Source organism: Perna viridis, chromosome 6 (assembly GCF_037379345.1).
Source record: "Perna viridis isolate PV_CMFRI_1.1 ecotype Kerala chromosome 6, ASM3737934v1, whole genome shotgun sequence".
NCBI classification, from domain to species: domain Eukaryota; kingdom Metazoa; phylum Mollusca; class Bivalvia; order Mytilida; family Mytilidae; genus Perna; species Perna viridis.
In genome coordinates, this window is record NC_142450.1 from 20,791,156 (window position 1) to 20,809,816 (window position 18,661).

General features: G+C 31.1%; 1 protein-coding gene across 9 annotated transcripts in view; it reads left to right on the top strand.

Moving 5' to 3' along the window:
• The window catches only part of LOC148614029 (dorsal-ventral patterning tolloid-like protein 1), a 132,868-nt gene that overhangs the window by 38,291 nt on the left and 75,916 nt on the right, over positions 1-18,661 (top strand). For 2 of the 9 annotated variants that reach the window (XM_088587800.1, XM_088587801.1), the window contains exon 3: positions 12,906-12,975. The exons of the other annotated variants lie outside the window; for them this stretch is intronic. The gene's annotated coding sequence lies outside the window, so the exon portion shown is untranslated. The remainder of the gene's footprint in view (positions 1-12,905; positions 12,976-18,661) is intronic. 9 annotated transcript variants of the gene reach the window in all.

Genomic DNA, 18,661 nt, shown 5'->3' on the forward strand with positions numbered 1-18,661 from the left:
AGCATGAAAGATTCATATGTAAATGAGACGAATAGTTGTACTGGAGGCTAGATATAAAGTGAATCACTGGCTTGTCATTTATAATTACAAAAGGTATATAGAGACCAAGGCCACAGCAAAACATTTGTTCTTGTTGACCAAGGCTATTGGAGTACATTTATTCCTGCTGACTAAAGCTGTTGGAGTGCATTTGTCCCTGCTTACCAAGGCTATTTGAGTACATTTGTTTCTGCTGACCGAGGCTTTTTGAGTACATTTGTTTCTGCTTACCAACGCTATTTGAGTACATTTGTTTCTGCTGACCGAGGCTTTTTGAGTACATTTGTTTTTGCTGACCAAGGCTATTTGAGTAGATTTGTTCCTGCTGACCAAGACTATCGAAGTACATGTGTACTGTCTTACCAAGGCTTGGCAGCAACCATTTGATATTTTGGGGGAGGCTATGGATTTTTTTTTGAATAAAATGCTTGATCCAAAATTTTTTTGAAAAAAAATTAATTGGTCTTCAAAAATGTGAAAATTATATTGTTTGTTCAACTCTCAGCTTTTAAGCTTTATATTGGAGTACATATGTTGGCTATTTAAGTACATATGTTTCCAATGACTAAGGCTTTTGGAGTGTGTTAATATCTCCTTACCAACAATGTTTCCAGTGGTCATCAGTTGGATTACATGTGTATGTTTTTCCCTTTTTACCATCAATTAAAGAGTAATCAAGGGAACCAAGATTCTAGTGGAAATAAAAAGAATGTAATCCAGGGACAAAGACCAGACATGGAAAACACACACACACACAACAAAGAAACAACCAAAATATGAAATAACCAAAATAATACATACAGAATAACAAAAGGAAATGAGCAACTTGGACTCCACTTAAAACTGGAAGCATGGACTAGGTGCACCAAGCAAGTTTGTTCCTTCTGACCATCAGTTAAAATGAATTTGTTCCTTTTATCATCAGTTAAAGTGCATTTATTCTCTCTGACCATGAATTGGACTGCATTTATTCCCTCTGTAGTCTATTGAATTTTACCTTGACTGCTTTTACTTTAGAAATAAGAAAAGTATAATCAAGCTTTTTGTATAGTGTAATTATTTCTAAGCCGCTTACTTGTATATTTGAATGGATGTAAATTTTCTCTTTAAGAACCGAAGAGACACGCGACAAATTCATCTTCTTGACACAACCCATAGAAAAACGCAGAATGGAAGATGGAATCCTTATTCAATTCTCAACATGTCAAATTTAATTCCTTCAGACTTAGCACGGATTAATCTCACCAAGACGGGAATCGTTGACTATGTCAACAACCGGGAATGACAAATCCCCGATTTATAAACATATTTGATTGGTTCACATCATTGATTTCAATTGAAGTGACATTGCAGTAATTGGTGATTATATCTTGGAGGAGTCTCTGAGAGATAAGAAAATATTGCTGACATTAAAATCTCAGTCAACTAAAATATACAGTGGATTTAACTGAATTGAAAAATCTTGGAAATCAGATTTTATTGACAGAATATTTTTCTGATCTGTTATTGTTTGTTTGTTAGTATGTTTGTTTGTTTTGATTTTATTTTGTTAAGTTGTATCAGAAGATTGCTTGTAGGATAAATATATGACATGCCAACAGTGCTGTTAGAAAATTAAAACAGAATTTAATTGTTTTTTTTTTGTCTTATTTGCAAGATTAGTATTGAATGCTTAAGTTTGAAATCTTATAAACCATCTTTTTTTCGCATCTCATGATATCATGTCAAGTTTGCTGATTTTTGTTTTTGCAAGGAACACTCTGTCAAATATCTTATCAATTATTAAGGGCCCTATTTACAACAGTTTTTTTTGTGAATTTATCTTGCTTCTGAAATTAGCAAAATAAATCGCTTGCAAAAATTAAATGTTTAACAGTAACCAGAAAACTAAATTATATACACATGACTCCTAAACAAAGTATGAGTAATATATGAAGCTGTTGCTTCATTATAATATTAAAACACCAACTACATGTTTGTTACATGTATTCAGGTCTTGATTCAGATTATGGATGTTTTATTGTTATCAATATACAGTTTGGTTGATCTTTGAATAGATCTGCCTGTTTCATAAAAAAACTTTGTATTGAGTTTTCCTCAAATTTCACTAAATCAGCCAATCAGGGCTTTTTGATTTGAAGATTAGAGGTAAATTTTTTTATTTGAATGAATGGAAAGGATCAGGTACACTGTGACTGATTTTGGCCCAATTTTGTTAAATTACACTAATTACAAAAATGGTCATAGAAAAATGTCATTGTAGTGATCATTTCTTTTTTCCAGCAGGTACACTGCCAAAAGTGCCACATATGATTCTCATATGTAACTATTTGATTATCATATGTTTGTGAAACTATAATCATATGATACTCATATGTAAACTGAAACATATGTTAATCATGTCATGCTTGATTCAATATTATGCTATTGGTATGTTAAGTTCATTTGAATTTCAGGTGTGTCACTTTTGGCTGTGTAGAAGTTTGCGTGGAATTACATACCAATTTGCAAGAAAATTAGGGGCAGAATTGATTAATTGAAGTACCTCAGCCTATTGAAATAACAGTATTAAAGCTGAGTAAACAAACAGGTGATCAGTTCCAAAAGGAATAAAATTGATCCATGGTTCTCATTAAATGTTATGCTATAGTATAGAACTCAATCTGATGGAATGATTGGTATGGGGAAAGATAAGATGTTGAAATCATGAATTTTTTCCAGGCATGTTGAGTTTATTCGACTTTATTACATTTTTGTGCATGGAATGAATTAATTTGAAATCACTGCTCAGTTTATATGGACAAATAAGTGAATTATTCTGTATTTGTGGGTTATACTGAATTGTAACAAGAATGACTAAGGAAGAGGATTTGTCTTTGAGTTTTAATAGCACTGGGTGATGATTATAAATCTATTTCTCTGGAAGAGTTTAATAAGTTAAAGTAAACTTTCATGTAAAATTAATGATCAGTGTCTGTTTTTAGTCACAGATTTGTCTCAGAATGTTTGCCTGAGGTATGAGTACAGGTTGACTTTAGAATCGTGCATAATGTTATATGGCAATAAGTCATTTTCAAATAAACTAAAATCTTTCAGAAAGTCACATTTATGACTAGATAAAGTGATGCCCCTGCATTTATCCTTCATACAGCTATATCATAACTCATAATTGTAAAAGCACTTTGTCAGATGTGTTATTGTGTCTGTGAAACACAAATGATGCCCCTGCATGTGGTTTTGAGTAAAACTCAGCATAGCTGAACAACACTTAAACTCAATCTGTAACTAATCGTGACAGACTCACATACCAAAAATCAGTCAAATATCTTCAAGCATTTACAAAAAAAAAGCCAAAAACTATTATTTCAATACAATTTTTAAAGTGCAGGGCCCATTATTTTGGTAAAACTCAGCATGGAAGAATGAAACTTATACTCGATTTGTAACTAATCATTACAGACTCACATACCAAAAAGCAGTTCAATATCTTTAAGGGTTTACAAAAAAGTGCAGAAAACTGTTATTTCCATGAAATTTTTAAAGTCCAGGGCCCATATTTTTAGTAAAACTCAGCGTAGCGGCATGAAACTTTAACTTTTTCTGTAACTAATCATGACAGACTCACATACAAAAAATCAGTTCAATATCTTCAAGGATTTTCCAAAAAAGTGCGGAAAACTTATTGGACAGACAGAATTACAGACGGATGGAATTACGGACGGATGGACAGGGGTAAAACAATATGCCCCCAACTTATCGTTGCAGGGGCATAATAAAAAAAACAAATACAATATAAGTTGTTTCTAAGGTTGGGAAAGTATAAAAAGTACTCTTATAGTTTATTTGAATTCTATTGAAAAATATTTCCTGCCATTATTTTCACTACATATACAACATCTAGTCATTACTATGCATTCACACTTTTATCAAAGAAGGTTGATAGAATATATGGCTGTATCCATGATGCTCTGCATGATTCTTACGGTAACCTGTAGTTGAAATCATGAAAAATACATTCACACTGAGCAAGGATATGTATCATTAATTTATCATGTTCTTTATGTGAGTGCATGGTGCATGTATCGTGGTAATATCACTATATTATGTCTGTTATCAAAGTACAGACGTCTTTGTACTGTAATAAAAGCCATGCATTGTCTCCATTAAAAGAAATTAACACCAAATTAAGAAAAACTTGTGGTCCACATATAAGTGAACAACATGTAATGTGACCTATAAAGATGGTATAATATACCTGTTCTGCTGACAGGGAGTGAACAGCATGTAAAGTGACCTATAAATATGGTCTAATATACCTGTTCTGCTGACAGGGAGTGAACAACATGTAATGTGACCTGTAAAGATGGTATAATATACCTGTACTGCTGACAGGGAGTGAACAGCATGTAAAGTGACCTATAAAGATGGTCTAATATACCTGTACTGCTGACAGGGAGTGAAATAGTTCACTTGGTCTTCATTTGATTAAATGACCTTTGCCCGATAGACTGTTTTAAGCAGTTAACTGTTTATTGTGAACAGAGCAAGTTAAGGATCATAAACACAATTTCGTTCTTTTTTTTTTTCGATAATTTCAGCAAAACTCAACTTGTAAAAATAAATCAAATATAGAAAATGTGATGGAATGATTATCTCTCAATTGTCCAGTCACTCTGTCTGCTTAACAATAAAATAAGATAATCCCTAAAACCTTGATTGTATTGAGTAGCTGTCTTTGTAAGAATTATGCAAAATCTGAAAAATGTGATACACCCCAAAAAAGGCTACATATTTTTATTTTTGTAATTAAGTTGTTTTATGGGTCTATATTATGAAATGTGTAATTATTCATTCAAATCTGCCTGCTTGTAGGAGATAATCAACATTGAAAATCCAATAGATTCTATTGTATTTGAGTGTCATTTACAGAGTTATTTCCCTTACTTTCGAATTCTACAGTGCATTCTAAACAATTTTTATCTCCTAAGAGCATGGGTTATATGAAAAACTACATGTTAATTTCTGTTTACTATGACATTTCAAACAAAATATCAAAAAAAAAAATATGTACGCTTTTTACCCATGTATCACATTTTGCATGATTCTTAACTGGAGTGCTACTTAATGGGTATTTGGTGTAATGTTTGCCTTGTTTAAGATTATTGTCCTTTTATTTTCATCACATTCCTTGTTTTCTCTTTAAGAGGCTGTCCATTTAAAGATCAGGCAGATTCTATGATATGAGTGGCACATGGTAAATTTTATCCAACTGAATCTTTTGTTCTAATTTAATGTATATACCATATGTATATCAAAAAGTATCAAGTTTGTTTTGAATTGACAATGGATAGCTCAGTAAATGATTTTTAAAGGTTTCTAAAAAAGCAACAAGATTTTGCTCAATTTAAAATAGTTATCTCCCTTTTTTCAATGAATTTAAATGCCTGCTACATAATTTATTTCTCTTCAATCATTGCAGTTTATCAAAAACCAACATTCAACTTTGGAAAAGGGTGCATATGTATTATGAAGTAGGTGAAAATGTCTTGAAAACAAAATTTGTCATGTGCCACCCACTGCCTGTTTTTTTGTTTGGACACTCTTTCAAACACTGAAAAAATGAGTGTATCATATCCTTTTTGCACTGCCTTAAAATGTTCATAAGTCTTGTAATGTGAAAATTAACTGTCACAAATTTTGTCTGCAAAAAAATATTTTAGTAGATTTTTATGAATATTGTTAATTAATAACTACATAAAATAGGTTGATTGTAAAAACTGAACACACAAGGTAGCACATTCCTGGTTTCAGTTTTTTCAATCCCAAGAACCATTATTTCTAGAAACAAATAAACAAGACCTTCTTGCAAGGCTACTGTGATGGAAAATTGATATACTCCTGCATTATTTTGATACTAGCCGGAGGAAAGATCTTAATGAAATTATTACCAATAGTCACCTCTCAGACTACAATTAAGGATACGTCAAGGTGACATAATTTAGTAAGAAAGGGAACTTGGTTAATATGTTTATTGAAACAGTCGTTGTTGCTTAAAGAAACATACTTCTGTGCTGCTTCACAAAAAAATAATTTCCTTCAAATTGATAATGAGTTACTGGTTTTTTAGGAATTCAATATTTCCTGATTGATAATGCATTTTTTTGTGCTTGCTTAAGGGAAATCTTTTAATGAAATTATCACTGACATTCTCTGACTGACTTTGCCTATGATAAAGAACTTGACCGAAATAAATTTTATAAGACCATACTAAAAAAATTCCTAGATTTTTTACCACCGACATTCTTTAGCTGACTTTGTCTAGGATGCAGAATTTGACTGAAATGAATTCTGTAAGGCCATACTAAAAAGATTCATAAGTTTACTGATTTTATATATCAAACATTTAAATGGTCGGGACAAAGTTCTTTTTTTTTTTTAAATAGCCAGCCTAGTCGAGTTATTTCTAACTATAGATCACTTAATTACTGAAGTGGCTGTGTAGGAATACTAGTGTTCTTGGGGGATTATTTTAGGGTTAAATAAGTACATATATATTTATTCATTTTGATGAGTAAATTTTTGCAGATTAAATAGCTACGATATTGGAATGATATAAAATTTATAGTATAACTGAATTTGTATCAAGTGCTTTATTCTCACCAATGTTATTCATACCTATTAACACCGTTACATTAGGGGAGAGACTCCGGAAAAAATCAACGAGAAGTACAGATTCTCCCACATAAACAAGTAAGATTTGTGGGAGATTTTAGGTAAAATTACTGTATTTCTGTGAAAAATACTAAACAATTGTATTTTTACATAAAAAAAATTGCTTGTACATAAAAATCTCCTACATGAGATCGTGCCAATGGGGAAGAATCTCCCACATGAAAAGTTCAAAGGTCAACAAGTATGTTATTTATTATTTTCAAAAACATTTTCACCACAAATCAACACAGTTTGCTTTTTCTAGTGTCTAGAGAAAATCTTTAAGTTGGCAGGCATATGACACCTTCCATTTTTTTCATATTTCAAAACCACCCATGGGATAACTGTAGACTTTTGATTAAACTGTCTCCTGATTTGTTTCCTATTAAATGCATATTTTAGTGGTATCATTTATCAGAATAGTTAATGGCTTGACAAGAAATCTTGGTTGTATTGAAATATGTCTGAATCAATGAAGATTAAGACCTTTCTTTATTTTCATTTTTTTGTGGGGGGGGGGATATTGTTTTTGCTTTTGTTTATTTGTTTATTTTTTTCATCGCTTTTTAAAATTTTTTTCTGTCTTTTTTAAAAGAAATTTCAATTTTACCATTTCTTTCAATGTATTGTCTACATTTACTTTTGTTACTTTGTATGTATTATTTTAGTTACTTTATGTTCTTTGTTGTGTTTGTCTGTTTTTCATGTCTGGTCTTTGTCCATGAATTACATTCTTTTGATTTCTGCTAGAATCTTGCTTCCTTTGATTACTCTTTTAAATGCTGAATAGTTGTAGACTTTGGTTATTAAGTTGACATGATGAAGATCATAAAAATAAAGATTTCACAGTTTCCTTTAATTAATTTTTTTTGTATCTAGAGGCAAAGTTTTCTATTACATAACTTTATATTTGCCATATCCAGCAATGAATCTGTTATGATAGATACAAAATAATGGCAGTTTTTAAAGTCCAGACAGAAAAGTATTCCAGTGAGCCTGATAGGGCAAGAAATACAAAAATACCAATCTTACGCTAGAAGTGATGTTCTGGCAAGACATTTAAGGAGGTAGACCTAGGGTAAGGGACATATAACTCTTACAAATCAACAAAACGATTGTGTAATGTAGTTTACATCAATGTCATCTAAGCATCAAAAGAACATGGATTGATTTCATTCTATTTCAAATGAAAGCTTGATAGGATTGGGTGAAATTGAATATGATGCAAACATATCACTGATTTCAAGAATTATGTTCCTTACCCCAGGTCTACCTCCTTGAATGTGGTGTTATTGTGTTTATTATTGCCATCACTGTTTTTATCTTGACTTAACATTATCATTGGACTTTGGTGATACTATAGTATTATTGTGTAAGGTTTTCCATATTGGTCCGAGGCTACCGATAATGGTACGCCTAAGTCCAATATCTGAAGAGGGCATTGTCGTGTAGTAATGCGCTCCTGACATTATGAACTACACAAATCAAATACCACGTGACCATGTAAAAGCCAAAATAATAGCTTATTTTTCTTTGATATCAAATAATACAAATTACAATGATAAAAGACACTTCAAAGTATTAAAAATCAATAATGATTTCATATGATTTTTTTTTTCTTTAAATAAACACCATTATGTATGTGGTATATAGGAAATATAGCGAGAACAGGTTGGCTCAGAGTCAATTTAATATGGCTGAGTTACTAGAAGGGGTCATGTGCAATATAATTGTCCATTTGCTACCTTCGTTAAGAAATAAAAAATATGTGACCTTCATTTGAATAAATCATTTTACTCTAATTTTGCACAATTATTAAGTGGGCTGCTTCTTTGAAAAAAAAAAATTACAGTAATTTCCTATTTTCAGTTTCTGGTCTTCTTCAGTGTTGAAATACATGCCATGGAAACCTATCTTACTGGAAAAACCACTTTATAGAGATGTGAGTGTATGATTGTCATTCATAATGTGAACTTTTCTCCTCAAGACCAATTTATCATGGTGTGTAGGGTAATTTGTTCTGTTGGATAAAAAATGAGAAAACAGTTTGATTATTTCTGTAACATTCTAAATGTTTGGTCAGGAAGATTATACATACACTAACTTGACAGAAACCTAATAGAATCAACAGTGTTATGTGTTGAAAATATAGATATTTTTATTGGGTGTTATAGCACATACAATGATGATATTCGTGTGATAGAGTTGATCTACCTTTTACGGTTTAATCCTGGTTTGCCCACATTTAATTATACTAATTAGTTAAATAAACAAAACAGACAAAGGGTTTACTCACCATAAAATTTTATAGTCTGTTCTAAATAGAAAGGTGTTGTATATGTATGTTTCTTTGTACATGTATATTGAGGATTTCTTGTTTAACTGTATAGTTTATTTTTAATGTATAAATATCAAAAAAAAGATGAATAACATATCTTTATATACTTTAATATTTAATTCATTTGAAGTCAATTACAATTAATTTTAACGATTGATTTTGACTGCAACAACATTGAAAGTAATCTTTACTAGTATATTGCATATCAGACATATAATAGCACATATAATGCATATTTATATTATGGAAACAAAATTAAAGATACATATGTTAAAAACAAAATATATGAAGCACTACAATATGTATAGATCATAATAAAACAAGAATTTACAAACTATGCACATTATGTTTCAGAATATATTAAAAGCACTGTTAATATATACAAGTTACAAGACACACAATATTTACAATGTCAATTATAAATCACAGTCTTTTAATCCAAGTGGAGGAGATGGGATGCTGCGTCGGCGTAGTCTACCACGTTGATGAGTCCTTGTTGGTACCTCGCTTTGAGTTGCTGAAGTCTGGTGTCGATGACTCTGTATCTGCGTCTCTTTGGTGGACGAACTCCTCCTGCTGCATACTGGATGATGGTACATTCTGTTACTGCCTCTGTCTTCTGTAGTAACTCTATGATCTGGTAGATATTTGGGTGGGCATGCTGGACTTTCTTCTTGATCTTGTTGTGCCATCCTTCAAGGTGGTTGGTGGTACGGGGTCCTTCGGTCTGGTAGTGGTTCCATAGGAAGCGTTGTCCTACAACTGAAAACTCAGTCACATAGTCGGTGAATGATGTTGTGTCGGGTACGTTGTAAGCTTCTCCAATGTCTTCGAGTGCGTTGAGCCATACATCTTCAACTAGGTGCTGTGGAACCAGTGGTAGAACTGCTGCAGCTGTAGCTGGTGTTGTTGAGCAATGTGTCGGATCTGGCTGAAGAAGCGTGTGTAGATGACATCATCTTTTCCTGGAAGTAAGGCGAATACAAGTGGGAACATTGTATGCATTACTTTCATCACCTCGATCTTAGGTTGGTTGGCTGGGTGGTTGTGTGATGGACCAAATTTGACCGGTTACCCTTGTGTGTGTTGACTGTTGCTGGACAGACTGGAATAGTACATCTCCAGTAAACTCTGTGCGTCTATTCTTCACTCTGAAACGGTGACGTCATAAGACCAAACTATCTCTGCCAAACTTGTTCTGGACGTACTGAAGTGGTTGAAGTTGCGCGTTTGTCATACTTGCTTTGAATGATGCAAAACTAAAATTACTTCCTATTTATAATGCTGATAATTTGTAAGAAGAGTTCAAATTAAATACAGTTAACAGCTTGGATAAGTTGACAAGGCCTGCTTCAAAAGCATAGCTTTGGTGGTTCAGACATGAAACTCCTAGCTTGGATTCAGAATAGTATTCACATTATGTCAACTATTAAGCTTGGATACTGAACAGTTTCAATTTTCAAATTGATTAATAAATTGAATTTATTATATTATTTTATTTTAAAATGAAATGAAATAATATAATTACACAGTTAAACAATAAAGAAAGTGCAAAATATTAAAATAATTTCTAAATTGTATCATTAATTTTATTTTTTTTAACAAGTATCATGCATTTAACTGTATTATTTGTCATAATCAATTTTAAAAATGCATATTTTGTTGAACATATTCAAAAATATTTCATCAAAATCATACTTACTTTAGGATTTTTAAGGTATTTCATCAAATTTGTATAAAGTTTACAAATTAAAATTGAGCATATTTCTAAAGAGTCTGCAAAAGATTTATTATTAAAATGTTTATATTTCACTTCATTCAATAGTAAATTATAGGATTTTTTACAAGATTTTACAGGAAAAATGCAGGTAAATATATACTACAATTCAGAAACAGACTTTAATTGTTAAAACAACATAACCCCTTATGTTTATTTATCCAAGTAATTAAAAGTGGGCAAACCAGGATGACATCACCTTTTACTAAATGATGCTCACCTAATGAACTGCCTTAGGTAGCTTTTTCTATCAGACTCAGATTATAATAGAAAGTATAAATTTTCTTTTCAATTGTCCAGTTAACTACCTGAAGAAGTTCATCAAGTGATTGTTAGTTAATCAATGGAAGACCAACTCTATCACGTGGACATCATTATTTAATGTGCTGTAATTGTCATGTTTTTGTTGAGTATTGAATGTAGTGATGTAATTCATTGTTGAGTTGAAAAGTCTGCTGTTGATATAACATTTAAGTTGAATACTGTAAACTCAAAAACCATTGCATACAAATGTTTATTGCAATTTTGAAATTTTTGACATGAATGCAACTAAATTTTTTGCGATATCAAGAAAAAATATCAGCACTAATAGTTTTAATTATTACAAGTCGACAAGTTTGTACCTCTATTTATGAGTCTTATGTTAAAAAAAAATGATGAAATTTTTTTTGAACCAGAGGAAAAACACAGGATAGGAGCATTCGTTTAAATGCATGATAGAAGCTTTTGTTTATCGTGTGTTTGGGTATCGTGCATGCGGGAAACCTTAACATCTCAAGGAGTGTAACCCCATACAGGCTGTTTACAGAAGTTTGTAGTGCTTATAAAAAAAAAGATGCAAGTCTTCTAATGACAATAAATGGTCTATGTTATAGCAATATTTTATCCATGTGTCCCTTACAAATTCCCTGTAGTGTATTGTATGGCATTAAAAAGGGTACTGCAAGAACTTATTTAACAAAACATGATCTGCAAAAGGCTTGGCACTCAGAGATATGGGTAATTTTTTTTCTACAGTAATGGTTAGAAAAACATGTAAATGTCAACACTTTACAATTTTCATAGGGAGTACATCCTAGACCTTCTGAGTCCCATTTGTTTTATCCTACCAAGTGAAAGGAAATGAAGGAGAACTAGTCCAAGCAATTAAAAAAAACAATTTGTTCTTTAAACAACTGTATATCACATCAATTATAACATGGGCTTAATTTTGGTAATTGCAACAAATCTTGATTCGCCTATGCAACAATATAAAAAAACTGATATCAACTTGCATAATGAAAATTATCATATTGAAATTTAATAAAAATAAAATTTCATTTTGAATTATAACATCGGCATTGATATGGAGTATGAATTGATGGGAGAAAGTTGGTTAATTATTGCAAGTTAACATCAATCAGTATCAACAGTAATATGTTCTGGAATTCTCATAAAATCATTATTGCACACCATCTAATTTAAAAGTTGGAAGGTCAAACTTCTACAATTACTATCATGAAAGTAAAAATTAATTCTATTTGCCTATATCGTAATTAAAACAATCTGGCGAGTCCTTTAGTAATATTATGTGTTCTATTTACATGAGGGGCAAGACTTTCAGTCTGATAGGTCTGTTTATTCATTCAGTACAGCAAGGACAGTGGTTTTCACAGTAAAAACATATCTTTTGTAATTTAAGTGGCAATTTCATGGTTTTTGCTGATTTTCTTTTTGTGTTAAACAAATTACCTCCTTTTATCCCATCTTAAGCTCTCATTTGATATGAAACCAGCTGACTTTGTTAATGGAATAGTATCGAGAATAGTATCGAGATTCATCAAATTGAGTTTTTTGGCTCTTTCAAGCAATTTATCTGAAGAATTTGATCGTTTTGGATAAATGTGTGCGATTGGAAAATTGTGTTACTAATCAAACCATTTGAATTTTGACGTGGAAAGTGTGTGTGTTTTTCCTTGGTGTTTAATTTATGTCATTTGGATAATTTCTAGTGACAAGATAAACTAGCTGTTTAGAAGTAAGGCTCTTTCTGTTTTCTAGGCAATGTATTATCAAATTAGAGAAGTCACTGAGGAAAATGATAGTTGAAGCAGTTGGATTGAGGCTTTAGGTAACTACAGTTATTAGTAATTGATTTTAATTTGATGAATTTAATTTACATTAGAAGGAATATTTTTAGCGTATCTCTCTGAAGAGTTTGTCTTCTGGATTTAAGTACTTCTTTGTCTAAGAATTAGGCAAAATGTATATTAAGTGTGGCACATTAAGAAAAAAATGAGAGAGAGATTTTATTGCATTAACCAATTAATTATACTTGATAACCACCAGAAATAACCATCAAAGCATTTGCAAAATTTGCTTTTTTAAGATATTGAATGAAATGCACTATGGTAAAATGGCTGGAAAATTTTCTCGCACTTTTTCCTTATACATGTATAATCAGTCAAAAAAATATCTACGTCACATATGCTTCAGGATAAACTTTAAGAGAATTTTGGTTGTTTTCTAGATGTATTGAATGTATTTTAAGCAAAAATGACTACATTGGGAAAAATGACTTGCCACCCATTGCCTGATTCTTACACAGGATGGTACTTAAAAATTTAGAAATGCTATACTCTGAAAGTACTTTAACTGGTGGATACCAGTTTTTGTGGATTAGGGAAGAAACACAAGTTTGTGGATTCTTGAATTTGGGGTTTTGATGTTTTCAGTATACACATCAAAGGAATTCTCCTTTATGTTGGGAACAAAATTTTATGGTTTGGCCTTCCAACTAAAACCATGAAAATTGGTACCCCACGAACAATAGTACTATCACAGTAAATCACAAAGGCAAGAATAGCATGTTTATACTGCCTGTTATTACAGTAAAATCTGTGTAAACTGAACCTAATTGAAATTATTATAATTGTTTGATTTAGACAGGTGTTCAGTTTATACAGGTTCAAAATTGATTGATAATGTGAAAGTAATATTGTTCATGGGGGTACCAAAATTTTCATGGTTTCCATGGGTAGACCTAACCATTAAATTTGGTTCCAACAAATAAAAGATTCCTTTTGATGTGTATACTGAAAACATTAAAACCACAAATTCAAGAATCCATGAACTTTTGTTACTTCCCTGATCCACGAAAGTAATTTCACAGTAATCATTTATAGGAGTTTCTGATGTCTGGTTTAGTGTTTGGTTAATTTAGAGTTTGGTTTGAGCAGATTTCATTGTATATATATATTTGTTAGCAAATTAGTAAATATTGTTTCCCATGTTGACAAATGATTAAAAGGGGGAGGGTTGTGATCATGCAAAAGTTTTGGGCATCTTGTCAAATGATTTAAAAGAGGGAGAGTTGTAATCATTCCTAAGTATGTCTATTGTAAAGGAAAATTATCCACCAAACTATAGGACAAACGCAATGACTTTTCATTCTGTATTGTCAACTTTCCTTGCATCTGTGGCAACATCCCTTTAGCACCTTTTATGGAGTTTTCATATCACAACTCATACGTTATGCCAGAGCTTGCTGTAACTACGCAGACTTTTTGTACCGCTCTAGACTTCTAACAATTAGACTTCTGGAACAGGGTTATGTTGCTGCCGCATTTTTTGCATTGTCCCAAGTCAGGAATTTCTGGCCTTTGTATGTATTGATTCATTTTCATTTTCAATTTGCTTTTAAGTTGCTGGAGTATACTTGGCCATCTATTTCACTGTACCTTTGAATGTTGTTTTTGGGACCACCTGCAGTCTGTCCTGTGGTATGAGGGTTTCCTCATCTTTTATTAAATACTCATGGGTGGCTTTGAGCTGAAATTTTTCATCCCAGTAGTATCTCATCAATGGACATTCCTGCTAACTCTAACATTTTAAGATATTTTTTTTTCTTTATAATGAGGTTATGCTTGGTTTCGTATTAATATCATTTTATAGCAATATAAATATGAAAAACAACTTTGTTTTAGCATCCAAAATAACTTTTTCTTTAATATTTAACTTCATGGGATATTTTTTTTCATGCAAAAGATCTTATATTTATCTCCAAGCAATATTGTCTTTACTTTACTGTCTTTATAATACAGCTTGATAACTACAAAATCTTTACAATTCACAATTATTAGCCTACAATATATGCAGCAATTTTGGTTCATTAATTAGTATTCATTTGTCTTCATGTTAGCAACTAGATTTCTTTGTAACCCAGTAGGTATAAACCACATTAAAAACACATTATAGAATTTCTGGTATCTCATTTCCAAGTGCTGTAAGAATCTTCAGAGTGAAATCGGTAGGATTCAGCAAGGTTTTGCACTGGTTTTCATAGGAGCATTTATCAACATGGTGTTTAAAGGGATATATAACAAGTATTACTATTTCTGATGTAAATATTTTATCAATTCATGCAATCTTTCTCATTAGTCGATTATTAATTTACATTCTTAAAACAGCTGGTAAAAAGTAACTGGTTAGGCCAAGCAAAGTATATATTGATGAAGCTGTTTAGGCCAAGCTAACTATATATTTGTGTAATGTTTAATTAGTTTATTTACTCTTTTATGTGGAATAAAAACAATGTAAATAAGTAAATGTAGTCCTGTACAAATAGAAAAACAACAAATTTAAGTATCAGATTAATATTGGACCATATGCTCCAAACATTAGAGTTGGAGCTATATTGCAATTACCTTGTATGTCCATCCGTCTGTTCGTTACCCTGTTCTGAAACAAATTTCTCAGCTTCTATTAAAGAGAATGCTTAAATATTAGATTTATAACTTTAATGACTTGTACTGTGTCTCCCTTTTCCTTGTTACTCACTTTTCTACTTCCTGTTTACCATACAACTTATTAAAATATAAATCTGTGATTTCATAACAGATTTGTCTGCTTCTTTTGGAGGGAATACTAATATATATAGTGTGTTGCTGTACCATGATGACTTGTCTCCCCTGCACAGCTTTGACAGAAATGGTTGAGTGGGGTTATTAATCATATGCTTTCAATTTTCTCATTTAAAAATGCCAGTTTTCATCCTTAAACTTAAAGAAGGGACTGCTTTTGTAAAATGATTATCAAAACCATTGTAATCAACTTTGAATATTTTTGAGAAACCAAAAAATCTAATATTCATGGCCTTTAAGGCGTGCTGAAAGATATAAAAAAATAGTACAAAAAAGTTCTCTTTCCATTGAAACAGAAGTTGTATATTTCTGCCTTCACTGGTAGATTTTGGCATGTTGATATATCTTGTAATCTTCTCATTGAAGCAGATAGCGGAATATCTCTTGTCTTAGATGCATATGAATTTTGACAGGTCGATTTTGATGTAATGCAAACATAATCATTTTCATGGAAGCAAACAAGTGAAATGTCCTCATTGTATTTGTAATACCTTGGAATTGTGATGATAATGTGCTGCTATCATTAATATTTTGTTTTTGTTCATATTTTTACACCCTCCATGATTTGACAGATAATTTGCAATTAGCACTGATCTACATATGTACACATATAAGAAACTGAATTGCTGAAGTACAAGAAAGAAATATGTGTATACATTTACACAAAACTCACATATAAAAAAGGTCTTCTACTGGTGGAATATAAATATAGATTCTCCTTAAGTAATGAATCAATTAAAATATTTCTACACTTAATATGCTAAATTTAGACTTTAATATGCAATCTTTAGTGAGCATGTTAAAATCTAAATTTTACCATAGAGAGTGGAGAAATAATTTAAATCAAGAGTAAGCTGAAGGAAAATCTGTTTCTCCCTGAAGAAAACTTAGGATTGTAAATTTGAAAATTCATAGAAATTTTATTCAGTACCTTCCAAACTACTCATAAAAAAATATTTGGCTACAGGCCTGATTTACAAAAAGAGAAAGCCTTATCATAAGTATTAGCAATGGTTTGGCATTGAAATACAATCAGGTATAGATAGATGTTTACTGTGAAGAGATAAGACATTTCATTAATTACACTAGTTACTTCTAATATGTTGTTAGTAATATATATATATTGATATATTTCATAATGAGTGATTTATGAATAGTTATTAATGATTTTATTCATCCATGGAAGAGGTTATTGTCCTGAGTGTGAAGTTTGGAATAATGAAACATGCTTGAAATACCCCATAAGATAAGAAAGCTGGCTATATTTTGTGTATTTTTACATCTTAAACTTTACTGTGTGTCTGCAGTTGGTTGTCATTACACAATCAGTATACTGATTGTATTCAAAAGTTTTCAATACATGGTCAAGTGCAGAAAGTTTTATTTTGGGCAAGAAGACTAGGACCTTCTTGTTTCAAACTAAACCCAACTACTTTATGTTCTCTAGTAATTGATAGAATGCACACGCGTCCAGCGCACTCACATGTCCTTTGGCTGTTTGAATAAAAGTTTACAGGAGCCAAAATACTATGCACCATCCAAATTTATATTTCACTGATTTGTAGCATTTTGATTCCTCAACTTGAAAAAAGCTTCATCCTAGATAAAGCCGACTTTTCTTATAGCACATACAGTGACAATATTCAGGGGATAAGGTTGGTCTTTCCAAAATGACAACCACCTGATGAACTTCTATTTTGTAGCTGTTATAACTGAAGATTTAGATTTGTTATCATATTTTATTTAAACCAATGTCTAATACAAAGTTTAAATCTCTTTCTCAGTGGTCCTTTCATTTAATCAAGGTAAGACCTCTTTTTCTCCTGCACATAATTTTTGTATCAGCTATAAAACATTTTTCCTATTTCAAATCAAAATAAAGACACAGAGTAATTTAAATTAAAACAGGATCAAAGATATGTAGATGCTGTATATTTTATTAATTAAAGACGTCTATATAGGTTATTCTAGATTTTTTAAATACAATAATAACTTGACTTACGGGATTTCTTTGTTTATTTCATAATTTACAGGACTTCTTTCAAAGACCTGAAGCAAATTTAAAAGTAATTTTGTTATTTGTTTCAGTCTAGGTTTTTGATGTGAAATTTAATGATTTGTCCTTTATCTTGGTGTAATTATAAGGTTTTGTTATAACATTGTAAATTTTTAATAGGAAGTAGCTGTCTTTGTAAGAATCATGCAAATTGTGTAATATGTGATACACCTAAAAAAGGTTACACATTTTAATTTTTGTTATTAAGTTGTTTTCAGGGTCAATATAGTGAAATTTGTAATTATTCATTCCAATCTGTCTGATCTTAGGAGATAATTCACATTGAAAATTCAACAGTTTCTATTAGAGTTATCTTCTTTAATTTTGAAGTCTACAGTACATTCTTTATAATTAATATCTCCTATAAACAAGGGTTATTTGAAAAGCCACATGTTAATTTCTGTGTACTAGAACATTGTAAGCAAAATATCAGAAATAAAAATAAGTTAGCTTTCCAACCATGAATCACATTTTGCCTGATTCTTAGACCTAATACTATTTAAGTAGTTGTTAATATAACTCTGGTAAATTTTTCTTTTAAATTTGATTTTTTAAAGAAATGAGCAATTTTCAGTGAGTCGTTTTATCCAAGTTTTTATTTATTCATTACTACGAAGGTAAAAGTACCTTAAATATTCATATATACCAATGTTCTAGGTTCAGTAACTTATAAAAGTTCTTTGAATTCTTGACTAATAGAGTCTTTTTCTATTTTTATTTTGGAATAAAAAAAAATGAAAATAAATATTTTATGTACATTGCATGTAATGTGGTTACAACATTTTTTATTACTTAAAATGAAGGCTTTCTACAGGCCTATTTTTTATTATTTGTGGGAT